Source organism: Megalobrama amblycephala, linkage group LG6, assembly GCF_018812025.1.
Source record: "Megalobrama amblycephala isolate DHTTF-2021 linkage group LG6, ASM1881202v1, whole genome shotgun sequence".
Lineage (NCBI taxonomy): Eukaryota > Metazoa > Chordata > Actinopteri > Cypriniformes > Xenocyprididae > Megalobrama > Megalobrama amblycephala.
In genome coordinates this window covers 40,223,039-40,236,332 of record NC_063049.1, presented here as the reverse complement: position 1 = coordinate 40,236,332, position 13,294 = coordinate 40,223,039, and positions in this window count along the sequence as shown.

The following is a 13,294-nucleotide window of genomic DNA, read 5'->3' as shown; positions in this document are numbered from 1 at the left end:
AATAAGTAAACAGGCTTGACAATGCTGCATGCTGAAAAGGTAGGGTAGGCAATTTTGGAGAGGCTAGCAATAGCAAGCTAGCTTTGAAAGTATAAGATCCCACCCTCCCTTCAGAGCGTCTCCAAAGCCACGCCTCCTCCAAAACACATGAACGCGTACAGCCAGAGGCAGAGCAGAGTCTGCAAAGTGTTACAAGAGACGGCATTAAATAACCTTATGTCTCAAAGTACATAACATTACAAAAAAACAAAAAACAAACAAACAAAAAAAACAGTATAACAAAAAGTGTTTATAAAAATAAATTGCCTACTCTACCTTTAAATTGAGATCTCCCCAGAAATGCATAGAGAAATTAATGTAGAAAAATTCTGTCATTAATTACTCACCCTAATATCGTTATTTTTGTTTTGTTTTTGTGCACAAAAAGTATTCTCGTCGCTTCATAAAATTAAGGTCGAACCACTGCAGTCACGTCAACTTTTTTAACAATGTCTTTGGTACCTTTCTGGACCTTGAACGTGTCGGTTATATTGCTGTCTATGGAGGAATCAGATACATCTTGGATTTCATTAAAAATATCTTAATTTATGTTCTGAAGATGAACGAAGGTCTTACGGGTGTGGAACGACATGAGGGTGAGTAATAAATGACAGAATTGTTATTTTTGGGTGAACTAACCCCTTGAGGTGGAACATCTAAATCATAAATGTAAATATTTTAAAATGCTCTTTGAAAAGTAAATACAAGCATGCTGCTTATCTCACAAAACCTGTCAAGGAAACGTTTATATAAATATTTAAATAAAGAAGAAATTAGATTTTGCTTTATCTTTTGCTTTATCTTTTTGTCCCAATAGCAATATCTTGTGGGGTAAGTTGTCACACTGGGAAGCAAACAGCCAATAATCCTTTCATCAAAATATAAACAGTAAAACAATTATGAAACACAAAACAATTAATTAGCAAAAATATAAAATGTTAAATATATTAACATTATATATACAATTTCTATATATTACATTGTCTACAAAAAACCTGACATATTTACACTGTTATCGCAAAAAATGCTAATTGAAACACTCTGGCTTTTTGTGAAAACAAGCCCCAATAGCAATAGCTTCTGATATTTATGAAAAAATCTCTTGTCATTAGTTCAACCATTCAGTTCAATATAAGGCTGACTTGTGTTTCAATGTATATTTATGGCACCTATTCTTTTGTGATTTCAAATAATTCAAGTGCATTTTATATTTCTAATAATCTTTAGAATTATTTGATCATGAATGAATTTCCCAATTCTTTATTGCATCTCTTGAAGTGTGACATTTCTTATTATGGCCACATGAGGGCAGTTAATTGGCCTCATTGACTTTCTTAGTATGGAAAAATACTATGGAAGTCAATGGGGTCCATCAACTGTTTGGTTACTGACATTCTTCAAAATATATCTTCTTTTCTGTTCAGCAGAAGAAAGAAATCCATGCAGGTTTGGAACAACTTGATGGTGAATAAATGATGACAGAATATTCATTTTTGGGTGAACTATCCCTTTAAGGTGAAAATTCAAAAATGCTCATTGAAAATGTATGGCCACATGAGGGCAGCAGAGACCACTTAATCTCTGTTACACAAGACATGTTCTGCTGGAATCATGTAGACTGTGTAGGGATCATTCAGGAACAGGTTCCTACAGGATTCATGTAACGTTAGCCTAAATATTCCTACAGTCTCCTTAAAGGGTTAGTTAACCCCAAAATGAAAATAATGTAATTTATTACTCACCCTCATGTCGTTCTACACCCGTAAGACCTTCATTCATCTTCAGAACAGAAATTAAGATATTTTTTATGAAATCCGATGGCTCGGCCTCCATTACCAGCAATGTAACCTCTCAAGATCCAGAAAGGTTCTCAAAATATATTTAAAACAGTTCATGTGAGTATATGTTCTACCTTAATATTATATATATAGCGATGAGAATACTTTTTGTGCGCCAAACAATATCTAGTGATGGCCGATTTCAAAACACTGCTTCGGAGCTTTACGAATCTTTTGTTTCGAATCTTGATTCGGATCGCGTAACAGCCAAACTGCTGAAACTTTAATTAATGCTGTCAAATATGCTTCAAAGGTAAATTAGTTGCTAATTACAACATTGAAATAAAAATTTGAATGTACAAATAATAGAAATTGTGAATATAGCCTAAATAATTGGGTAATCATGTAATAAAAAAAAAAAATAGTGCACATTTAATTTATCTAACATTTATGTCGTTCTTCTGTCATTTATTCGCTTGGCTGTTTCCTTATAAATGTCTAGAAATTCGTCAAGCTTTTCGTCAGGTGTCTTTTCTCATTCTATGATGTCATTACGTTGCCGTCTTGACTCCAACCAATCGCTGCATTGCTGATCAATGTTTCTACTATCGATACATATCCCCTTTTAAGCCAACACATGAACGCGCAATTATCTCAGATAACTCAATCCAGCGATACTAATCATACACAACAGGTGTGTTCGAAGAACCCAATTAGCCGGATCATGATTAGCACGATGATATCATCTTGGATGTGTCATTTGATCTCAGATGTAATAAGCGACGTACGAAGAACGGGCCCCAGGTATACAGGAATCGATTGTTTTTTAATGAATCGTTTGAACTGGTTCTCAAAAGCGGTCTGAACGATTCGTTCATGAATCGTACTGAATCAGTAAATGCGGTTCTCGAGTCCAAAAAGTTGACTCATTGAACGGAAAACATTTGAAGTCAACCACCCAAGAATTTGACTGACAGGACGAAAAGTAAGTTTTGATAGTACTTTTTAATAGCCGAATAACTAATAAATGTTACAAATAAAATATAACACGCGGATAGCATTTATTAAACATGCAGAAATCAGCCTTTTCAGCCGAGTGGTAAATGAATGTTAAAGGGATAGTTCACCCAAAAATGAAAATTTGATGTTTATCTGCTTACCCCCAGTGCATCCAAGATGTAGGTGACATTTTTTCTTCAGTCGATCACAAATGATGATTTTTAACTGCAACCGCTGCCCTGAATGACAGAGGGCAACGGTTGCAGTTAAAAATCATCATTTGTGATCGACTGAAGAAAAAAATGTCACCTACATCTTGGATGCACTGGGGGTAAGCAGATAAACATCAAATTTTCATTTTTGGGTGAACTATCCCTTTAATACCGATTAGATCAGACTACAGATTTTTAACGGTTTTTCAGGGCAGGCCTAATTTATTTTAAAATGGCAGACTGATAAGGTAAGGCGCGGCCATTTTCGCGGCATTGCTCATTTATTAAAAGTGTGGAATAATGAAAGAAAGACTTTTCTTTTCTCTTTTCTTTTCAGTAATTTTTTATGCTTTTGTGTTATCTGACCTCAGAGATCCCTAACATGCAATCTCACACAATTTCACAGTTCTTTACTGCTTTCTGACACGGTTCTGTAGCTTCCCATGATTATAATTTAATTTGTAAATATATATTTTATGAAAAGAGAAGTAGTTTAATGATATGTAATATGACTACTGAATGCGTGATAAACCATTGTTTGCATGCCATAAATGCCATAGGTCACAAATCGTTTGTCACAGGTGCGGAAAAATCAGGAGTAAACAAAGCATGGAGACTAAACATTATAGAGCTTTAGCCTCACAATTTCGACAAAGATTAGTTTGTTATGAACTGACAAACAACATGGAAAGTTCCATGAATACTTATGGCAAGATTATGGACTTCTGATAAGAACATGGATCAGACTTTTAAACTCCCACAAGCTACTGTTTGAATCAAAAAGCAAAACACATAGTAGTTAATCTATCATGTCTGTGTACATAGAGAGATACTAATGCATGCTCTCCTCAAAATACAGGCTCCAGCTATAAGAAAATGCATGATTATCATTTTGGGAAGTTGTCTGTTTTAATACAGATCAATGCAAAGTGCTGTCTGGTTCTGCTCAGCGGGATAAGCTTATCTCAGAGGTGTAGATCCAACAGCTGTAGGCATTTGGTTGTATAAATCTATATCAGACTAGCGTAAATCATTCCGACTCAAAGGATCCCAGATGCACAGGCCAGTCGAGATGTGCTGTTTCTCAGGGAGATAAATCACATCAACTTTTCCACCTGTTGATTCCTCATAATGACAGGCTGAGCAAAAATCACCATGCACGTTTTTAATGTATGCAAAACAGCAGCTTGAATATGCACCTAAAGGTTTGGAATGAAATGAATGTGAGCAAATGAGTGAACTATTTCTGTCTTTAAGCAGAAGATCTGCTGAGTTTCAATCCCAAGCCGGAATGTTCTGAGCATGGAGACCCAGAGAAGCACAAAGAGAGAAAGATAACATCCTGAAACTGACGGCTCAGTATGAGGTTGCTGCCACTTGCAATAAAGATGATGGAGAGCAGAACAAACAGGAAAAAAAAAGATGAGTATTGCTTTTGGTCTGATTTTAATCTAGTTACATTTTCAGTGACAATACACTCATTCTTCTCTGATATGTAAAATCTAATCTTAAATTCTGGTTTGTGGCTACACCTCTGCTGTCATTGATGAAAGCACCTTTACAATATTGGATCTTATTGGATTTGGTTTTCAGAATAACCTCATAGCACAATAGCACAATAAATGGCCTGAATTAACCTGGCTTATAGGATGCACCTGGGGGTGCAGATGGATTTTATGATGCAAGTGTTTATAATATACAGTTCTCAACAGATGAGAGGAAACCGTTGTATTTATGGGGGAATCTTATGAAATCCTTTAAGCTTTCTGGTCACTGACATAAGAAAATCTCATGATGCAGTGTTTCCCACAGGATTTTGTGAGACTGTGGTGGGTGGACATCGGTTCCTCTAGGGGGGTATATGTAATTGTGTATATTTTAAATTTAAATGCATAAATCTGGTGCATTCTGAGAGCAAAATTAAGTGACTAGATCAATGAAGAAATTTGTTCTCATGTAAACAAATTTTGTGCTCTAAAAGTAATTTATTTATTGGTGATGGCGGGGCACATTAGTCACGTACACAACATATAGTAGGCTAAATGATAGTTCATACAGTGGTGGTCAGAATTATTGGCACCCTTGGTAAATATGATCATAAAGACTGTAAAAATAAATCTGAATTGTTTATCCTTTTGATCTTTAATTAATAAAATTAGCAAAAATCTAACATTTCACTGAAGGAAAAGAATTGAAAGTGGGGGGAAAATCAGATTATAAAATAAATGTTTTTCTCCAAAACACTTTGGCCACAATTATTGGCACCCCTAGAATATTTTATGAGTAAAATATCTCTGAATTATATTCCCATTCATATTTAAAAAATTTTTTTTAGCACACCAGGGTGATGAATTTCAATGAAATTGTCCAGCCGAGACTTCCTGTTCCGCGGGAGTATAAACATGAGGAAACACAAAGGCCAAATTCCCTTAAACATTCATCACAATGAGTAAAACCAAACAATATAGTTCTGATGTGCAGAAAAAGATTGTTGAGCTTCACAAAATAGAAAGTGGCTGTAAAAAATAGCTAAAGCACTGAAAATCCCCATTTCCACCATCAGGGCAATAATTGAGAAGTTCCAATTAACTAAAGATGTTACAAATCTGCCTGGAAGAGGACGAGTGTCTAAATCGTAGTAATGCATGGTGAGGAGGAAAGTTTGAGTGGCCAAAGACTCTTCAAGGATCACAGCTGGAGAATTGCAGAGATTAGTTGAGTCTTGAGTCTCAGAAAGCCTAAAAAAAATTACCAAACAGCACCTACATCCCCACAAGCTGTTTGGGAGGGTTTCAAGAAAAATCCTCTGCTCTCATCCAGAAACAATCTCCAGCATGTTCAGTTGTCAGTCAAGACTGGAACTTCAAACGGAAACGGCTTCTATGGTCAGATGAAACTAAAAAAGAGCTTTTGGGCAGCAAACCCACCAGATGGTTTGGTGCACACATGGATAAAAAGTACCCCATGTCCACGGTTAAATATACTGCTGGATCTTTAATGTTGTGGGCCTATTTTTCTGCTGGAGGTCCTGGACATCTTCTTCAGATACATGGCATCATGGATTCTATCAAATACCAACAGATTAAAAATCAAAACCTGACTGCTTCTGCTAGAAATTCAACAATGGGCCATGGTTGGATCTTCCATTAGGACAATGATCCAAAACAAACATCAAAACCAACACAAAAATGTGTCAATGAGCCCAAAATGAAGCTTCTGCCATGGCCGTCCTAGTCCCCTGACCTGAACCCTAAAGAAAATGAGTGGTGAACTGAAGAGAAGAAGCACCAACATGGAGCTGGAATCTGAAGGATCTGGAGAGATTCTGCATGAATGAAGTCTCTGATCTCTTCTCAGGTGTTCTCCAAACTCATCAGGCATTATAGAAGAAGACTGAGAACTGTTTTCTTGCCAAAAGGAGGTTGCAAAAATTATTGAATAAAAGGGTGCCAATAATTGTGGCCAATCGTGTTTTCTAGATAAACATTTATTTCATAATGTGACTTTCCCCCCACTTTCAATTCTTTTTCTTCAATGAAAGGTTAGAATTTTGCTAATTTTATGAATTAAAGATCAAAAGGATAAACAATGCAGATTTATTTTTAGTGTCATCTTTGTAAAAATAAATCTGTTACGTAACAGTCGGGGTGTACGCCCCCAATATTTGCATATGCCAGCCCATGTTCCCAACATTATGAAAGGCATTAGACAAGGGCAGAACATCTGGACGTGCACAGCTGAATCAACAGACTAGGTAAGCAAGCAAGGACAATAGCAAAAAATGGCAGATGGAGCAATAATAACTGACATGATTCATGATAACATGATATTTTTAGTGATATTTGTAAATTGTCTTTCTAAGTGTTTCGTTAGCATGTTGCTAATGTACTGTTAAATGTGGTTAAAGTTACCATCGTTTCTTACTGTATTCACGGAGACAAGAGCCGTCGCTATTTTCATTTTTAAACACTTGCAGTCTGTATAATGCACAAACACAACTTCATTCTTTATAAACCTCTCCAACAGTGTAGCATTAGCCGTTAGCCACGGAGCACCATCAAACTCATTCAGAATCAAATGTAAACATCACAGTAAACACTGTACTTACGCGATTAGACATGCTGCATGACGAACACTTTGTAAAGATCCATTTTGAGGGTTATATTAGCTGTTTGAACTTTTTTTTTATGTTGTTTAAGGCAAGCGCGAGCTCTTGGGGCGTGGAGCACCAGATTTAAAGGGCCACACACCCTGAATCGGCTCATTTATAATTATGCCCCAAAATAGGCAGTTAAAAAAATGAATTAAAAAAAAATCTATGGGGTATTTTGAGCTGAAACTTCACAGACACATTCAGGGGACACCTTAGACTTATATTACATCTTTTTAAAAAAAGTTCTAGGGCACCTTTAAACCATTAAAAATATGTAGCAAAAGAGGTTACCTTTGTTGAATTAATTTATTTCTAGAATAATTAGTGGGGGCCTGTATCTATACATCTGTATTTGTGGAACTAATGGTCAATCTTAACACACTTCTTCATTATAGAGAAAAACAACAAATTAATAGAAATATGTAATCATAAGCTGACCAATAAATAAAGGTGAGTATATAATTCAGCATCAAAAAGTATGCTAGACTAATTCTTGAAAAAAAAACTTTGCTAATCTAAATCTGTTAATAAAAAGTTTAAAATTGCTATTTGTATTCTTATGAAAATGAAAAAGCTATTTATATTAGATTTATATTTATATGTAAATGTAAACAATTATATGTATTTAAAATAATGGAAGATTAAAAGACGTTTATTTTAAATGTATTGTGCAGCTTTTTAATGGGGCAACAAAATATGATACAACGGAACAAAATAGGCTATTAATAATCTTTCAGTCTGCAAAACGTGATGAACACCTTGCAGAATCTGTGAAAATGTGAATAATTTTAACAAAATAAGATGGATCATACAGCAGTATGATACATACAGTCCCTTGTTTGTCCTGAGCAGTTAAACTGCCCAATATTCTTCAGGAAAATCCTCCAGTTCCCGAAAATTCTTCAGATTTCCAACATCTTTTGCATATCTGAACCCTTTCCAGCAGTGACTGTATGATTTTGATATTCATCTTTTCACACTGAGGACAACTGAGGGACTCAAACACAACTATTAAAAAAGGTTCAAACATTCACTGATGCTCCAGAAGGAAACATGATGCATTAAGAGACAGGGTGTGAAAACTTTTGAACAGAATAAAGATGTCCAAATTTTTCTGATTTTGTTTAATTTTAATTGGTTTTTTTTTTCATTTAGTACTGCCCTTCGGAAGCAACAGAAGACACTTAAATGTTTACCAGAAGACAAATTAAGTACAATATTCCTTGATCTTCAAATTCAAAAAGTTTTCACCCTGTCTCTTAATGCATCATGTTTCCTTCTGGAGCATCAGTGAATGTTTGAACCTTTTTTAATAGTTGTGTTTGAATCCCTCAATTGTTCTCAGTGTGAAAAGATGAATCTCAAAATCATACAGTCACTGCTGGAAAGGGTTCAAATATGCAAAAGATGCTGGAAAACTGAATAATTTTTGGGACCTGGAGGATTTTTTTGAAGAATTTTGGGCAGTTTAACTGCTCAGGACAAACAAGCAACTCATGAACAACCATCACAAAACATAAAAACAGTCGTGGATCATCCAGGTAACCACACACAGTATTAAGAATCAAGGGTTCATGAACTTTTGAATTGGGTCATATTTATAAATTCAGTTATTTTATTTTTTTTTGTCTTCTGGACTTTATGTAAACATCAGTCATGGTCTTTGGGGTCCAACCCCACATTGAAAATGGAAAGCCAGAAAATTTATTTTTCAATAAAAAAAAAAAAAAAAAAAAGTGGCATAAATCTGAAAATTTTCATACAGAAATGAAGGCATCACAGCAAACATTGGTCCGATGGCAACGTCGTGTCCCTGGCCAAAAATATTCACAGTAGGACAGCATAAAATATGTAACAGAACTTTAATATGTAACATATGTAACAGAATATTTCCTGAAAATGCATTCAGATACATTTGTACACATCTACAATTCTCTGGTGTTGCATGTATAATTGTTACTTTGACTTTTAGCTATGTAGTTTAATATATAATAATTAATTAAATTAATTTTCATTTTGGAACTATTTTACAACCATAATGGGACGTGTCGGAGGGACGTCTTTTCAACGGTCATTAAACATCCAAATGTTTGCTGGTCTGGTAGTAGAGCACAAATGCAATGTGGAACATGTTCACACACACACACACCCACCCACATGTGACGTGACCGCAACAGAAAGCATTTAGAGTTTGGCAAACAAAATCAGCCACAAATGCAGATAGGAAGGGGTTAGACCTAACATACACACACACACACACACACACGCAAACACTTTCGCATGCACATGGACATGCACACGCACACACATGCACACACATGCACAGAGACAACTCATATCTGCTTATTGCTATTGGTTTTATTCACACACATATATATATATATATATATATATATATATATATATATATATATATATATATATATATATATATATATATATATATATATATATATATATATATATTTTTAAACATTTTTAATTCTAAAGTTAATGATTTTTTACATTTGGTTTATTTAAATAAATAATTTGTGAATACAATCTGACTCTTAATTTTTTTAGTGGCATTTTTGTCATATTTTTGCAAATTTATGTGGCATTATTGCAAATATATATGCTTCAAAATACCTCAAACAACAGCAACAAATTCTAAACTTTCACAAAAATACTGAATAATGTTTATATATATATATAATATGTATAATATAATATATGTCAAAAAAGTTGTGATAGGAGAGGTTGGCCACATCCAGAAAAATTAATGGATCTCAGTGGCCCTCTGCTGGATATGTATGGTCAAAACAACTTCTAAAAACTAAAAATGTAATTCCTACAGGTTTTCTTCTAACCACGAGATGGCAGGATTCTGCTTATAACACTTAGATCAACAACTAATATTTAATTTAGATCATCATTAAAGTAATTTTTTTTCTGAAAAATATAATATTTCATATGCAAGCTTTTGGTGTAGTTGAGCAATTTTGTGGTAAATAGATAAAAATTGCCACATATTCCCCAAAACACAGCATAAAAAACACAGCCTTCACATGACACTTTCATAAATGTATAGGTGACAAGTAAATAAAAACAGACATTTGTATAAATCATTTGTATAAACTGTAAATGTGACCATGAGGGTAAAGGGGAAATGAGGAGAATATAGATAAATTCTTTATAATACCATTGTCAGATATTCCAGGTCTGTCTCAATATCTTTTAAATAAATTTTAAATAAGCACTGGCAAGGTCCACTACTGTTTATTATAGCTCTTTAAAATGCTTTTAAATTAAAATTTTGAGAAACAGACATAAAATAGTTTTACGCTCATGCATTCTGACATTTGAAATGTAATGCATTTAATGAATCTGAGTGTCTCCCAGATACTGGACTAAAACACCGGGGTGGTGTTTATATGATGCTTTTCTATAATAACATATCTTATGTGCTGTTCATATTTATAAACCTACCATACCTTACACAAACATCCACAAACAAAAGCAGGAGTGACTGTCCTCCCTTAGCCAAGAACAGCCGCTCTCATCAAAACCTCAGAGACTGAAGGGTCAAAGGCTAAATAGACTGTATGTTCGATTTTTTTTTTTTTTTTTTTTTTTTTTTTTTTTTTTTTGAACTGTTTGTATTATTTTAGATTTATTTTACATTTGAGTATTGTCTGGACACTGTCCGATAAAGACATTATTTTTTTCATAAAAATGTAATCATATTGTACTATGTGTGCTTCACATTATACTTGATTTATGAACCAAGTAGGAGCAATAGTAATGATTTGTCTTCTGATAGCTGAACAGAGCGCTCTGTGAGTAGCAAGAAGAAAGAAAGTGTTGGGTATCGAAAGTGCAAGAGAGTGTGTGTGGGTGGGGGGATGAGGGTGTGTTTGTGGTTTTTTACTCTACACTATTGACCTTCCTTAGCTTCTGTTTCAAAACTATGGGGAACAAAGAGTCAGACTTACAAACTTAGAAGTTAATCAAATACTTTCTTCTTTATATAAATGCACATGTAAGTAATGATCAACATTAGAGAGTATTGGCAAGTGTTTTTAGTGAAGATGCGGAAATGTTCTCAAGGGACTCAGCATGCTTCACATTTTACCCTACAACACAAACCATCGGGACAGCTCGATTTGTCTTTATATCTCTTGTTTACAGTTGCTTTGTGATTTTAGTTCTTTGTCTTGTGGGTCACACAGACAGTATGCAAACACACAATATTCAAAAGACTTTCTCCAGACTCAGTGTATCATTTAACAATTTCCCACAGTGATGAATTCACTGTTAGTGCATTTGGCAGCGGAAGGACGGTTTCTGGGAATGAGCGTAAGAGTAAGGCCTCTGAAAAACACTTTTATCTCAGTCACAAAAATATCTGACCACATCTATGATACCATTGGTCAGTTTAAAGTTCCCATATTTGTTCATGTTTTTACCCTTATGACGTCAAATGTATGTCATTGTAAATGCTTAATCTCAGTGAGAAATGTTTAGATTATGAATGGTAAACAAATACGTTGTAGCTGTCCTTATTGTCCTCAATTTGTAATATAGATATATATAGATAGTATAGCTAGATAGATAGATAGAAAGATGGACAGCTCAATAATAAAGATTTTTTTATTTTTTCTTTCACACAAAAAACAACACATATTTAGCAATGTATTTTATACCTATAATATAAAATAATATTTACATTTTTCATGAAATGTAAATGTATTTATTTTTATTTAAATGCATGCTATTAATGTTATTTTTTAAAAATCCCTCCATATTTAAAAAAAGAAAGAAAAAAAAATAGATTAAGAATGTGCTTAAATATACAGCTTTAATATCATTCCGTAAATGTATAAACACATTTATGCTGTGTAAAACATTTACTGGTTTGTAGTTTTCAACATTTTTACTGATGCTTCCATCAGTATGACAAGTAATTTTTGCAATTTATGTTATCTTGGTGACAAATCAGCACAATTTGCAACAATAATACATCACAGAAAACATTGTTTTGCAAGGCATAAAAACATATCTACAAGATGAACAAATGTAAGATTCACAGTGGCAACACAAAATTCTCTGTCCTAAACCCCGGGCCAACGTGCCATCCATATTGTTGAGCCTGGGATAGATACATAGATGTGATTACTAGCTAATGGAGTGTTTTGTTCTTTTACACTACAGTTCAAAAGTTTGGGGTCTGTAAGACTTTTTAAAAAGAAATTATTACTTTTATTTTGGAATGTCATAAAATTAAACAAAAGTGACAGTAAAGTACAAAAAATATGAATTCCAAAAAAATGCTGTTCTTTTGAGCATTTTATTCATCTAAGAAACCTTAAAATGTATCATGGTTTCCACAAAAATTTGAAGCAGCACAGCTGTTTTAAACATTGATAATTTTTCTTGAGCGGGAAATCAGCATATTAGAATGATTTCGGAAGGATCATGTGACACTGAAAACTGGAGTAATGATGCTGAAAATTCAACTTTGATCACAGGAATAAATTATATTTTAAAATCTATTAAAATAGATATTATATAAATATTTTAAATGGTAATAATATTACTGTTTTTACTTAGCCTGGGTGCCAGCCCGAACCCCGCCCACAACATTTTTTGGATGGGAAGTTCGTCTGGACTCGATCCATTGTGGAGTAATTATGCTCTCCTCCCAGAAGGCCGAGCCAATCAAATTGCCAGGGCGGGCTTTAATCGATGATGGACAGGCTATCTGCGGTTACGTAACCACCCACGTCATCAAAGAGCGCTTGGGTTGAATTGGTTTTCACCAACGATGACTGCAGCTGGAGAAGTAAGATGTTTAGATTCCACTATCACGTCTGTAATAAAAGAAATCGACAGCGCATTAATTTTAAAAGACGAACAAAGAACCGCAATCAAGGCATTTGTCGATGGGAAAGATGTGTTTGCCGTCCTTCCAACGGGATTCGGCAAAAGTTTAAGTACAAGTTCAACATACGTCACTTACTGCGTTGCTCTGATTGGTTGTAGGTCTATCCAATTGAGTGCAGAGGTTTTTTTTTTACTGGTTCGGTTAAGACACGCCCCATAATTCAAGTGCAATGGAGCAGTATCAGACT